The 14963-nt window shown below is 46.9% G+C and overlaps 1 protein-coding gene across 12 annotated transcripts in view; it reads left to right on the top strand.

Moving 5' to 3' along the window:
* Positions 1–6766: 6766 nt before the first annotated feature.
* LOC139050387 (uncharacterized) overlaps positions 6767–14963 on the top strand; it is a 71571-nt gene continuing 63374 nt past the window's right edge. For 3 of the 12 annotated variants that reach the window (XM_070526657.1, XM_070526650.1, XM_070526656.1), the window contains exon 1: positions 6778–7071. The gene's annotated coding sequence lies outside the window, so the exon portion shown is untranslated. Of the gene's footprint in view, positions 7072–14963 lie in introns of all 12 variants that reach the window. The other 9 variants (XM_070526655.1, XM_070526662.1, XM_070526653.1 and 6 more) reach the window with 6 other exon arrangements.

Below are 14963 nucleotides of genomic sequence, written 5' to 3'. Positions count from 1 at the left end.
TGCAGGGACAGCGGTTAGAGACACTGAGAGGTAGAAGTACCCTGAGAACGCTAATCACTATAATAAATTCTGCGGTCATAGAAGCCAGAACCACGATATGATGATGTGGCACCCTGTAGTGGAGGGATTTATGGATTAATTTGTACCACCTTGGGATCTTTAATGTGCTTCTCATGCACTGGTGCACGGAATTCCTTGCAGTTCTACAGCAACAAAATACAGCCGCTGTTGTCGCATTTCAGCGTTCCCTTCAAGACGCTCCATTAATCTGAAAACAGATAACTTAAAAACTGGAAGGAAGAAAAGTGGAAACACCACAGCGCTCATGGGGTTTTGCGCGTTCCTTCCGCTGATGCTCGTTTTTCTGCGCGCAGTTTTAACCTTCCTTCAAGTATGAAGAAACCGGCCAGCAAGAACGTCCTATACTAAAGTAAAAGCTGGTCGAGACGAAAATTAGTGAACTCGGCAGATCACACTCATAGAGAAAGAAATACAAGAAGAGCGGACACTCCCGTAAAGCTCAGCGACCGAATTCACTGCAGCGCACCAAGCGGTCGGCGTTAATACCTGAACCACACTTCCAGCTTCCATTTTGTGCGCGCGCGTTTTGAATACTAGCTGGTACGCGTCACGCCGGCTGCACGCCCCTTCCCTTTTCTCTTTTTTTTTGCTTTTACAGCTCAATCGTGCCCGGTCTTTGTGCGAATTGTTTTATGCGAAGCATATTACGACAGCTCAACCCAGCTCCTCAGGCGCGGTGGTGTCGCCTTCAATGACCTATGACCCCATGCCATACCACGTGACACCGTGACGTCACGACAGAGGAGAAACGGGGCTCCAACTCGCGCCGTCAAGGCTGACCACGTGACACCGCGCAGGTGGCTTTGGCTCGCGCAGGTGGCTTTGGCTCAACTCTTGCAAGATGGGCTTGGTGGGAATCGAACCAGGGTCTCCGGAGTGTGAGACGGAGACGCTACCACTGAGCCACGAGTACGATGCTTCAACGCGGTACAAAAGCTCCTTCAAGAATGGAACGCTGTCGCGTTCCACTCTTGAAGGCGAAGCAGAGTAACGCATGAGTTGCTTCTTCGTCTAGCCGAACCAAATATAGCCACGCAACAGCAGTTCACCAGGCTAAACAGTGGTTCAACAACTAAAATAAAGGCTAGTATGCTCCGCATCCTGGGCTTAACCTTAGCTAAGCCACAGCCATTTTTTTATTATTAAAATTGATTGCGAGTGATTTTTACAAGCCTCCATCGAATATGTGCCACGTGCAATTTCATAAAGACGCTAGACGCCTTGTGAAATGAGGAAAGGTTTATTTTATTCCATACAAATGCTCGTTGCGGGCATTTTGTGCATTCATTCAACGTTGTGGAACCAGGCAAGCAGCAGTAGTTTCTGGAGGAAGCTCCACCAGACGACGTCAGCTGAAAAAAATTGAATTACAAGCAAGTGTCATTTTGGTATTAACATGCAAGGATAATGCGTGTAGAGACGAAGCGTGCGAAAGTGGTGAATGGCCCGCATTACAAACAAAAGCAGTTCGCTTTTCCACACACGGCGTAGAACATACCCGACTCATCCCAAACAATACCGTACACACCACGAAAACATTCTACTTCCAAGCATTCCCCTCTTACCGGGCCTTATTTCCTGCACCTTAATGGAACGCATACACGGGCTACTGCGCGTTTCCAGAACTTGGCTACAACGGACATGATAGTACGCCACGAATACACAGAAGTGGCCACAGCACAGGCTCTCAACCAGAACGTGCAGGACGCTCACACAATTTCGTCTACTCGCACTCAAGCCATGGGTGCCGTTCAGAAGACAGAAATTTCGAGTTACTAGTTCCTGGCGTTTCAGCTCCTTCGCGTTATCTTTCGAGCGTTCTGCCGGCGCAAGCAACACGCTCCCGTGTTATCACTCTTGGCAATTACTCGTCACGTTTTCGACAAGCACGAGTACCGAAAGAAGTCTTAAATTGTTGCGGAACCATAAAAATTGTCAGAAACATGTCGCAGTAAGATTCAGTACGCGAAAAAGTAACGTTGTCACCGCGGCCGAGCTGCTTTTCGCTGTCGCTGCGTCGCGACAGGCACGCGAGCATACCTCGTAACAAAAAAACTACCGAAAACAATTTTCGACAAAGTTAGGCGTCAGAAAAAGCGCCATGAACTTCTCAGTTCATTAAAGCGCGAAACTTAACTGCGCACCACGGCCGAGCTGCTTTTCCTTAACCGCATCACAGCGCCAGGCACGCCCACTGCGCTTGAAAAGTACCGCAAAAAGTAACGAAATTCTTTACAATAATGCTGGCGGTCACAAAAAGTGCCAAGACTTGTCGCAGCAAGATGCACTATAGACGCGAAACTGCGTCACAGCACCCTGTGCGACTAGCGTGCCCAAAAACTACCTAAATAAGTTGAACTAATATTGGGGCGCATAGAAAGCGTCACGAACATCTCCCAGTACGATTCATTATTTCAAATTAACTGCGCCACGACGGCCGCGCGGTTTTTCGTTAACTGCGTCGCAAGTCTAGCCTAGGTGCCGTGCCGTAAGCCGAATTGCGTGAACTGTGCCGCAGACTGTCGAACAAAACTTCTCATCTTGCCGTAGTCCAATAGTGCAGTGGTGCCATGTCGAAGTTCAGAGGGAACGCAAGAATTCGCTGGGAGTCCCCAAAACCAGGCTAAATCCAAAAATAGGAAAACGGGCACACGGGCGCGACCGAACATGCTAACGCTCAGATGCGCCGCCGGTCTCGCTAGCTCCGGCGGTATGTCTGCCCAATGCCTCCTTTACTAGATGCTCCCCATAGAGAAAGAAATTCAACAAGAGGGGACACTCTTCAAAAACTGGCAACAGGAAACACGTCACGCCTAGTTTGAACAACATCCGTTAGTTGACGCGAGCATCAGAAAAAAAGAATGTGAAATAAACTTCCAGACAACGTTTTATTTTTTTTATTCCTTCCCTCTAAAAGTGAAAAAGTTTTGCGTGTAAATGAACTTATACTTTGCAACTTTTTGTTGCGTTGCCTAGCAACAAGCTAGCGGCAGGCCAGACGCGCGTGCATACGTCATGCGCCAGACAAGCCGCAGGAGTGAGCGAGAATGGTCGTACGTGCGAAGCTCGCGTGCTCGGCGACCCGTCTGTTTTGGATATAGCCCATTTTATTGGGCTCCCGGCCTTCTCTATGCTTGCGTGTCGTCTGCATTTCGACGCGGCACCACTGCACTACTGGACTACGGCAAGGTGAGAAATTCTGTTCGACAGTGTGCGGCTCATTTTAATCACATTTAGGCTTAGTTCGAGTGGCGCAGTTAGCGAAAACAGCACCGCCGTCCTGGCGCAGTTAATTTGAGTTAATGCCTCGTCCTGGCAGATGTTTGCGACGCTTTCTATGAGCCCCAACATTACTGTAACTTATTTCGGCAGTTTTTGGGCACGCTTGCCGCGCCCGGCTTATTGACGCAGTAAGCGAAAACCGGCTCGGCTGTGTGACGCATTTGCGCGTGTACGTAGTACATGCGTGTACTACGTCGTAGCGCCTAAGACAGACAAGTTTTCGCGCATTCTGTGGCCCCCAACATTATTGTAGCTAGCGTCGTTATATTTGGGGTAGTTTAGAAGCACGGTTGCCGCGCCCGGCTTATTGACGCAGTTAGCGAAAAGCAGCTCGGCTCTGTGCCGCAGGTAGTTTCGCGTGTACTGAATCTTACTGGTAGAAGTTCGTGACGGATTCTCTGACCGGAAAAAGTATCGTAATTTGTTAGGTAACTTTTTGGGATATCTTGAGGCTTGCTCACCGCGCCTGGGGTTGTGAAGCTGTTAGCAAAAAAGCAAGCCGGCCATGGTGAGTTACTTTTGCGTGTACTGAATTTTAGTGGGACAAGTTTGTGGCGCATTTTATAGCCCTGCAACAACATATATCTTATTTCGGTACTCACGCTTCTCGAAAACGCGACGAGCGATTGCCGAGAGTGATAACACGGGAGTGTTGCATTCGCCGGCAGGACGCGTAAAAGATAACACGGAGGAGCTCAAGAACATGACATTTATGTATTCTGAGCGACTGAAAACAGGCTTTGCACCCACGAGTCTCACTTGAGTGCGATTAGAATGCATTCTGCGAGCGTGTAACACGGTCTGGCTGAGCCTGTGTTGTAGCCACCTTTGTGTACTTGGCGTACCATCGTGTCGACTGAGGCCAAGTTGTTTTGGAAACGCGCAGTCACCCGTGTATTTGTGCACTTAAAGTGCAGGAAATAATGCCCGGGAAAGGAGGGGTGCTTGAAAGTCGGATGTTCAGATTTTATGGCATTGTTTGGGAAGAGTCTGCTGCGAAATGTACCTAAAAGTGAATTTATCTGTAATGCCGCTCATTCACCACTTAGCGCGTTTCGCCTCTACACGCAATACTCCTGTTAGGTCAATATACCGAAATGATACATGCTTGTAATTTACTTTCTTTCAGCTGATGGAATCCGGTGGAGCATCGTACGGCAACGACTGCTGCTTACCTGGTGTCACAACTTTGGATGAATGCAAAAGAAGCCCGGAACGAGCATTTATATAGAGCAAAATAAACATTTCATCATTTCAGAAGACGTCTTTCGTTTTCTTTATGAAATTGCAGCCGACAGATTCGGCGCAGTCTTGTAAAGCTCTATCGCAATCATTTCTACTTAATAATGAAACGATTCCACGCCAAGGCCACGCGACATTCAGCAGAACCGAAAAAAAAAATGAATGCCGCGCCGAGCAGCGGAGCCGGCGCGGCGTGTACCAACAGGTGTTCAAAACGCGCGCGCCCAAAAACGAAACCGGAAAGAGTCAACAACGTCCGCTTAGTGCGCTACAGTCACTTCGGCCGCTGGGCTCTATGGGAGTGTCCGCTCTTGTTGAAATTTCTTTCTCTATGTGCTCCCCGCGTCTCTCGATTTCCCATTGTAGCGGCGGTTTCCTTAGTTCAGCACAAATTCCGTGAGGCGGCGCTCATTGCCTTTTCAACTTCCGGTGGCGGCGGCAGCGGTGGCCGAATGCTTCCGCCGGCGTGTGGGCAGCGCCGATATGCGAGGCTCATATGCGGGTGTCTGTTAACGAGTGTTTTTGCGGGCCTCCGAGACGGTGACAAATGCCATGGTAATCTCAGAGGCTGTAGCACGTGATCCAAGTTGCAGGCGTTCGCCACGAGAGGCACTCGTTGCTTTTTCGCGGAGACGAGAAAAGGGAGAGGCCACGGATCGAGTTTACCGGAGAATGCGGCAGGCATGTAATAAAGGAGGCATTGGTCTGACCATTGCCTCTTATACTAGATGCCTGCCGCGTGGCTCATAGAGCTTCCTACAAAAATTACCAGAGTTAACTCTGGCGTTAGTGTCTATGGGAGCTGCAATGGGAGCGGTTGTCCCAGCATGGGAATTATGGGAAGTACATGGATTTGCCTAAACTTCGTCGTTTTGGCTTCAAACGGCTTTATGACTTTGTAAACTCGTCATTTTTAACAGTGTATTGCGTAACAAATAATTAAATAAACATGATTAAAATTGCCCGACGGCAGGATTCGAACAAAGGGACTCTAGCACAGAAGCCTGATATTGAAACCATTAAGCCACGGACGCATGTATCGACAAGCGAATGAAACGCCCTGATGAATTTATCGTGGGCATGCCAGTGCCTTGAGACGCTTGGCGTGTTTCGATTTGCCCACCTGGACAAGTTCAATCGTTGCAATTATTAGCAATTGTACGCGTTCCCGGCGTCTTGCGCACTTCGAAGAAAATAGATTGCGCTGAAATGTATGACAATAAGATTTATATAGCGTAATGTATAAAGCCACAAAAACGTCTGAATCCACAAGCACGAAGATCAGACAAATTCACGTACTTCCCATCATTCCCATGGTAGCACAACGACTGCAGCGCCAGAGTTCGCTGTAGTAATTTTTGTAGGAAACTCTGTGGCGTGGCTAGTTTTCGCATTAGAGCGGAGATTCCTGTAGTTCAGGCTAGTCGCAGGGAGATGGCGCTTACTGCTGACCCTACTTCCTGTTGCGGAGGAAGGGACGACTACTAGGCTGGTGCGCGCTGGACCAATGGCTTGACGAGGGACCGCGCGTCCTGCCTCCAGCGTCGCCATAAACGCCGCTGAAATCTCGGAGGCAGGAAAACGCGATTCAAGTTTGGAGCAGCTGTCGCAAGTAGCACTCGCAGCCGATCCTGGTGAAGAAGCCAAAATAGGAGAAGGGTTGGAACTAGCTTCTCAGCTCACGCGGCAAGCATCTTGTAAAGGAGGCATTGGTCTGACGAATGACGCATGCATCTGGCTCGTCATTCGCCGATTCGCCTGTTGCTAAGCAACAGAAGGGAGTCGGATAGTTTAATTTAATTTATGGGCATATATTTTTTTCTTTTGCCGGGAGCATAGAGCAGTTTACACCCTTTGGAGTGCCCCTTCTGATAACGCGCGTGCCGTTCGTTACGGGAAAGTTGCGGGCTCGCAGCGTTAAAGAAAGGAAACGCATCAAGGCAGATGACGATTATCGTTGTGTGGCAGAAGGGGCACGCCAAAGGGTGTAAATTGTTCTTAGAGTGTAGAGTGAAGTATTTCTTGTCCTGTTTTCGCCGAGCGTCCCCTCTTGTTATTTTTCCTTCTGTATGTCATACTTTTCGCTTTTTTTACCCAACCACATTTTATTCTTCGAACGCGTAAATATGCCAGTAAGGACGCGGCAAAAGAAAATAAAGAGCGATTAGTCGCTCCGCACAAACGCCACTATAGCAAGACCGGCAGATTGAGAGCGACGTTCTTATCACAACGCTCGGTCGCCAAGGCGACAATCAGGCAGCCCGACTGGAAACGCCAACCGCATTTGTTGGTGTGTTCGTTTCCGGATCGCGCCTCCTCGCCTTTCGTCAGCGAAGAAAACCGTAGCGACCGTATTTGCATCGAGAGCGGGGACGGTGATTTCTACCGCCGAATTCTTTGTGAGGTTCGAACAGCCCTGGATACATCCAGCCTCTCAAAGATACATCAGTATCCTTCACCGCGAAGGTAAGTTACTGGAGGGCGCATTTAGTACGCGAGACCTTCAGTTCATAGCACCGTAGTGGGCCTGTACTGAGAAGCAACGCCTAATTTGTTGTGAAGCAGTGGTTATTTGTGACATGCTGAGTGATTCCGCTAGTATGTAACAATAAGCTTGTTCGCAGAACGCGTGTTTTCGCTGTACCCTGGTAGGCTGAAAGCGCATGTCTACGAATAGCCACTTCGGCATTAGAAAGGAGTTTGAATGTTCCGCTTCATGTTGTTCGAGGGTTTACAACCGTCGCACATATGTCCAAAGTGCGGGAAGAACGCACCGTAGATGAGTGACAGCTTTTCCGTGCTGAGGTTGAGAAGTATAAGACGTAATTGCGGACAACTTCGGTCTTGTCTACTTAATGAAATTTCACAGCCAGGCGCGAACGCGAAGAAACAGGCTACGCCCAAACGTTTGCAAGGAAAAAGGCTCGCCTCCGTGAAACACGGCGCTTAAAGCACTCTAGCAGTTGAACTTTGCGTCTGTCACTGAATCACCACGGTGCCAAGTACACACCGCCTATTGTGGAGTTACATTTTTTAGTCATTTTTCCCTACCTTTGCGCTTCACTGCAGCAAGAACACAGATTCCAGCGGGACAGTAACTGCTAGATAGAAACAAACTTTTGCTGCCTCAGTCTTTAATTGTGACCATGTGCGGACATTCTTTTTTTCTCTTTGTTTAGTCCGGCAAACAGCGCTTACGAGTTCCAGACAAGCATGCCGTTTGCGACGATAGATAATCACAATGATAATGCACTAGCCCTTAAAATTTTATGTGTATCTAATCAACTGGTCTTTGACGGCTTCAGGCTGTAACGTTCAAACAATTAACACTAGTTTTTCTGTGAAATTAACCTTTTCAATTGCTTTTTGGTTAGCTCAAGGGGTGGCCTGAAGCATACTTACAAGAATTTGCGACTTCGAATACACTTAGCCATGACAACTTCGCAAACTAAGGGCAAGGACTGGACCACCGTACGTACTGTGCGAGGAGTGAGTGTCAAGAGAAAGAAAGCACAGCTGAGGACGGCAGAGAAATGAGTGGTGTGAGGAAGTCAGGAAATTTGCAGACGCACGTTAGAACAGGCTAATGCAAGACAGGGGTAACTGGAAATCTCTAGGAGAAGCTGTCATCCTTCAGTGTACATAAGTAAGCTTACGGCCACGATGAATAAGATGACCTCCTCTACGCTGTACTGTTTGCTGACTAAGTCGTCTGACTGCGCGTTTTACAATCATCGATACGTCTCCGCACTTATACAAAGTACGCTGTGGCAGCATTCGGCGACGCAGCCTTTCCTTAAGACCATGTGATGGCTCAGAAGGCGTGTTTAAGACCTTTTTTTTTGAAAAGGCACAACACTGTCCTCTCATAGTTTTCTTGAAATGAACTTGGCGATCATAAATGGGTAAGCAATTCATGGCAAGGCAATAGCGTAGTTTCGGGATGTCACAAAGATTACCGCAAATAAAAAAAAAACGCAGTACTCGAAAGTGTTAAAGGACAGATTAGCGCATCTCAGCACGTAATTTCAGGACGTACTGGTTGAAACAGGTTGCAAGCACCTGTATTTTGTAAACTTTGTGAGCTCTTTACTGCTCGGATTTGATTCCTGAAGTATAATATGTCCTGAACTCGATAAATACAAACTTAAATACTAAAATGATCTAATTAAGTTTACATAACAAGCGTGGGCTCTCTGCCACAGATAACTTTCAATGGTCAGGTTTCCACTAAAACAATCACGTCGAATAGCATATGCCTGAGATGCGAAGCACTGGTTAGTACTTGACTCCCATAACGAGTTTAAACAAAATGAACCTGTATGTTTTATATATCCTGTCATTTCGGAAGTGAATATGTCGACGGAACTTTCGTGACGTTCGACGATGGCTGAAGGGGGCCACTTAAAACGCGCTTTGATACATCTGCGAGTCACCTGATAGGTCAGTTTGTGTTCAGCGCAGCGAGCCATTGAACAAATATTTCGCTGGAGCGCCGCTTTCCGTTTTAGTAAAATCGCAGCACGCGAGAGTTTCGCTTTTAGTGTTAGCTTCACCGGCGTCGACTTTCGTCTGGTTATCTAGCCGTCACGTGTGAAAACTGCTGCTCGCTTTTTTAAAGCCAAACATTCTATAGGCGAATTCCCCCGGGCTTTGCTTACTGTGTCTGATGCTGCTGCTGTTTTGGTGGCGAATTGCCCACACGCAGGAAAGCACTGGTGGATCCAATCGTCTTACATATCGTCATTTGGATTACGCCTGCAGATGTGCCGATTGCCTGCTCTTTTCTCAGCGAAATTACGCAGTAAAGCAACAAAGAATACCTGTAGGTATCGTCCGTGCTAGAAATATTCAGTTTCGCGCACCCAATTCCGTTCATGAATGGAAGCACTCTTTTTTTTCCCTCCCGTGGTTTGAGGGGTCCGCTCAGTCGTAATCTTGCCGTATAAACTGAGCCGGTCCAGGGAATAGTGCACCAGGAAAACTAGGCTGATCCACGAGATAGCGTCTTTGTAGAATCGCTATCAATTCGAAAGTGATCGCTCGAGCTGAGACCGAAACTAGGAGCGGTGCCACGTTACGTCATCACCATCAGTCGAGAGGGAAACATCGGGTAGCTTGCCTCTCTCTTTTGCTGTTCCTTGAGCAGCTGTCACTCCCGTCTAGCAACTCAAAGCTTTTCGCTATTTTCTTACGCCCCCACCCCCCCCCCCAAAAAAAAAAACAGGCAGCAGTGACACCGCCTGTATTGTACATCTGTTCCTGTGCGACTGTACGCAATCAGTTGGAAAGTTGTCGTGTGAGCTTCAGCCCTTGCTAGAAATAGCCGTTGCACGGCATTTTTTTTTTCTCTTGCGGGAATGAAACTGCGATAGCTACCGTGACCTTCAAGCATTTGCACAGATCGGGCACTCTTCTCACTAATGATGATGTCAAAGTTAACATTTTTCCTTAATTCCTCCTTTGCACAGCAAACTACCGCGCCTATTAGCTGGGTGCGGACAGCACATGTAAAAGCTCCGTAGGTGTTCGAAATTAACGCGAAAGCAATATATGGGTGATCGGCAGAAAAATGCGGCGACGGCGGCAGCATACAGAAAAAAAGCGGCACTGAAAACCGTCAGAAGTAGTCGATCATAGGAATGGAAAGAGGCTTTCTCTATCCTGCTCTTAGGTGTGGTCCTATACTTCGTTAAAAGGGACAACTATACGCGTGCATTTTCGTTAGCAAAACAGTGAATGGTGGAAAAACAATAAAGTGAAGCACGGTCTCTGCCACTCTAGGTTGTGGGGTACCGGAATGGTGCAGATGGGAGGATGACGGTTACCGAATACTCATACTTGGGTTTGCTTAGGTGAATTCATGAAATATCATTTACTGATCTATGTCATGTACAATCCACACTTTCATATTAACAGCACGAAAGCAGTGTCAACTGCCCCCATCACTGTACCGGTACCCTCCACCACGCATTTTCTCCGTGCTTTCCTTCACCCCTTGCCCCACGACCCAGTTCAGGAGTCCACAAAAACGACGGTGACATCCACTGTACCTTCTTTTTGTTGCAGCTGTGCTATTATACTATCAACTGGTTCACTATTTAACACTGCCGTTCGTTTCTAGTTGCATGGGCCGAAAGGTTCGCTCCTCCTGAGGGGCCATCCTAGGACTCGGGCCTGCCAGATAACTGAGCAGAATCTCAATAAAGTTGTTACCACCACCACCATCACTATTTGCCTGCCGTCAGAAAAGTTTCTTTTAAAGAGTCAAAAGAAATAAGGCATAACACTTGTAAATATATTATTAATTGCAAAAATAGTTATTCTCAGCCCTTTGCACTTGCCCATGACATGGAATCTAATATCTGTTGATACTGCCCGATTCAGAAATGGGTCCACATGCCTTCAGCACTTGATAGGGTACCCTCATTCCCTTTGCCGCTCTTCAATTCTTCTGGGCAATGATGCGTAGAGTGACTCTGCAATAGCCGGCTCTGCACGAATTCAATTCCATTCTGCTTCTACTGCTTGCCAAAACGTTTCAGGATTCCCTGTTTTCAGAGGCACGCGAGCTAGATTAGTTTTCATAATGCCCCAAATATTTTTTCAATAATGTTAAGGTCCGGAATTCATGGTGGCCATTCCAGCTGTGCGATGACAGTGCTGTTCAGGTACTCGTGCACAACAGATGCTTTGTGTGGGGGGGCACCCGTCATGCTGAAAATAAGAGCAGCCATCTGGAAAGCGTCCCTTAATTGCATACGGAAGGAGAGTGGTGTCACAAATTTCTTTGTAGGCTTCAGCTGTCAGCCGCCCTGGAATTCGGTACAGCGGGCAAAGACCTGCGCAACTCATGGCACCCCACACATTTACGGAGACACGTCCGCTGGCAGCAAAGTTCCAGACGTTGTTCTCGTCGTAACTGCCGGAAAGAAAAAAGTAAATTTTAAAATGCTCAAAAAAGCATGCGCATGCCATTCTTACCGCGAACCGGCGACGCTCCAGACGCGAAGGCGCTGATTCCAACAAGTGGAGCACGTGGACTGGTCACTGAATATCACTTGCTGCCATTGGTGTGTTGTCCAGTTTCTGTGACGGTTAGTGTATTGTAACAGTTTCTGAAAGTGAGCTGCCGTAAGAACGGGCTTTCTTGCGGCGCCATGACACTTCAGTCCATCTTCAAGGGAAGTATGGTAGCGCGATTCAAAGACGGGACAAGAGAAGACACAAAGGGACACACACAGCGCTAACTTCCAACACTGTTTATTGTCGAAAACCAGGTCGCACTTATACGCTCAGAACATGAGTCACAGCCACGTGAACAGATTAACAATCAGAGCGATACATTTTGTGATAAGTTAGGCCATGCGCAAAAATTTCAGTTCTTTTTCAGAGAGAGCCAATGATGGTTTGCTGATACATGTATCCCCAAGGGCATCAATCTGCTCGGCTTCTATTATAGGTCTAGTGAGTTCGCACTTGCTTCTAGCGCTAATGGTTGTTGATTCGAAGAGAGGGGAGCACTTATGTTGCTTACAATGAAGGGAGAGAGAGCCATCTGATACAAGTTTGTCGACTTTATTTTTGTGTTCGCGCAGTCTATCATTTATGCATCTGCCCGACTGTCCAACGTAATACTTCCCACACGATAAGGGTATACGATATACAATTGAAGTCTTACATTCTCTGAACTTCTTCTTGTGTTTAACTTGACAGCTAGGGGCACTTTCTTTCTTTTTTGGTCTTGTTTTCCTGCACAGGCTGATTAGTTTGTTGGGTGCAGAAAAAACCACATCAGTGTTTCCTCGGTGAGCAATATTCTTTAGGTTGTGCGACAACCGGTGGATATATGGTATCACTGTTGGCCTTTTTTTCTCTCGGTTCCTATCTCTTTCCGCTCGTTCAGCAGTCCCTGATTGCTGCACTTGCCGAAGTATTCCCTCTGCAACTGATGTTAGTACATGATTGGGATAACCTGCTTCATGCAGCCGCATGGCTTGCTGTGTGAAGGCTTCGTCAGTGCAATGATGGCATGATTTAGTAAGTGCGTTAGTGAAATACATTTTCGCAATTCCTCTTTTTACTAGTTTAGAATGGGCTGATTGATATGACAACAGCGGTTTATTTGTCCGGGGAAGCGATGTTTATTTGTCCGGGAGCTGTATCGATGTGCCGGGACATGAACCTAGATAAAGTATTGAAATCAATAGGATAAAGCAAGAATGACAGTCTAGAGGTTTTTTTTAGTGCGAAAACACACAAAAAAGGTGTCCTGTTCAGACTAATAGTATCGGAGAAAGGCACATGACAGAAATCTATTGCAGTCTATTTATTAGACAAGCTTAACCTGCTCGAGATTAAGGATCCGTTCATCACGAGAAATTCCGAGGAAGTGTTAGCCTTTGTAGACGCCAACTGTAACGCGGGACTAAAGGCCTTCTCAGCAGATGTTAAGGACCTGTATTATTCTTTGCCGCAGAATGAATTGTTAAGTTGTGTTCAATCATGTATAGATGAATTTGGGACAGGAAGATTTAGCACGAAGGCGGGCACAACCGTTGAATATATTTTAGAACTTTTAGACTTGTACATGAAGTCAACATTTCTGCAAAGAAATGACATTGCGTACCTTCAAAAACAAGGGATCTGTATAGGATCCTGCTTAGCGCCTGTTTTAAGCAACCTGTACTTAGCCAAGCTAGACAGAGACCTGTGCTCACGCATCAATGATACAAAAGTTGTTAAAATATTTCGATTTGTTGATGATTTTTTGGTGTTTGTGAATGTTCAGCAAGACAACTTTGACAAAGAGTGTTCAGCTATTAGTAATATTATACGCGAGTGCCTTTGTCCTCTAGAAGTAACGTTCGAAGTGCCTATAGAACAAAAGTTCAAATTTCTGGATATTAAATTTACCTTCGGTGATGAACTAACTTGCTGGTGCTACATCCCCGGACAAATAAACCGTTGTTGTCATATCATTCAGCCCATTTGAAACTGGTAAAAAGAGGAATTGCGAAAATGTGTTTCACTAACGCACTTACTAAATCATGCCATCATTGCGCTGACGAAGCCTTCACACAACAAGCCATGCGGCTGCATAAAGCAGGTTATCCCAATCATGTACTAACATCAGTTGCAGAGGGAATACTTCGGCAAGTGCAGCAATCAGGGACTGCTGAACGAGCGGAAAGAGATAGGAACCGAGAGAAAAAAAGACCAACAGTGATACCGTATATCCACCGGTTGTCGCACAACCTAAAGCAAATTGCTCGCCGAGGAAACACTGATGTGGTTTTTTCTGCACCCAACAAACTAATCAGCCTGTGCAGGAAAACAAGACCAGAAAAGAAAGTGCCCCTAGCTGTCAAGTTAAACACAAGAAGTTCAGAGAATGTAAGACTTCAATTGTATATCGTGTGCCCTTATCGTGTGGGAAGTATTACGTTGGACAGTCGGGCAGATGCATAAATGATAGATTGCGCTAACACAAAAATAAAATCGACAACCTTGTATCAGATGGCTCTCTCTCCCTTCATTGTAAGCAACATAAGTGCTCCCCTCTCTTCGAATCAACAACCACTACCGGTAGAAGCAAGTGCGAACTCACTAGACTTATAATAGAAACCGAGCAGATTGATGCCCTTGGGGATACATGTATCAGCAAACCATCATTGGCTCTCTCTGAAAAAGAACTGAAATTTTTGCGCATGGCATAACTTATCACAAAATGTATCACTCTGATTGTTAATCTGTTCACGTGGCTGTGACTCATGTTCTCTGAGTGTATAAGTACGACCTGGTTTTCGACAATAAACAGTGTTGGAAGTTAGCGCTATGTGTGTCCCTTTGTGTCTTCTCTTGTCCCGTCTTTGAATCGCGCTACCATACTCCCCTTGAAGATGCATTACCAACAAGCCCACATTGCAACCCTGGTGATCTTCAGTCCAGCCTCGTGAAGTCGCCTTCGGATAGTGAGCAGACTGATGTCAACATCGAGCTGCTCGGCAATTTCTTTTGCTGTTATGACGGGCCATTGGACGACTGCAGCTACGAGAAGGTGGTCTTCGTCTTCAGTCGTTTTCCTGGGCCTGAGAGCGTGAGGAGCTCCCGCTACAAGGTTCTCTCAGAAATAAGCTTTCAAGATGCGATTCATAATTATTTGTGGACGGCCTACTATGGCAGCAATTTTTCTTTAAGAGATTGATGCATTCCCTAGACCGGGAGACTAGCTCCCTCATATCATCCACCGTTGACCACCGTGGCATCTTTGAGCACGACTCAAGGCGCGACTGAAAGAAACGGCATTTACATGTCACGAAGAGAGACGGATAATTCCACGATGTCCACCAGAGGCT

This window comes from Dermacentor albipictus, chromosome 10 (assembly GCF_038994185.2).
Source record: "Dermacentor albipictus isolate Rhodes 1998 colony chromosome 10, USDA_Dalb.pri_finalv2, whole genome shotgun sequence".
NCBI lineage: Eukaryota > Metazoa > Arthropoda > Arachnida > Ixodida > Ixodidae > Dermacentor > Dermacentor albipictus.
The sequence above is the reverse complement of the archived record's forward strand: the minus strand, read 5'-3'. Positions and strand labels throughout refer to the sequence as shown.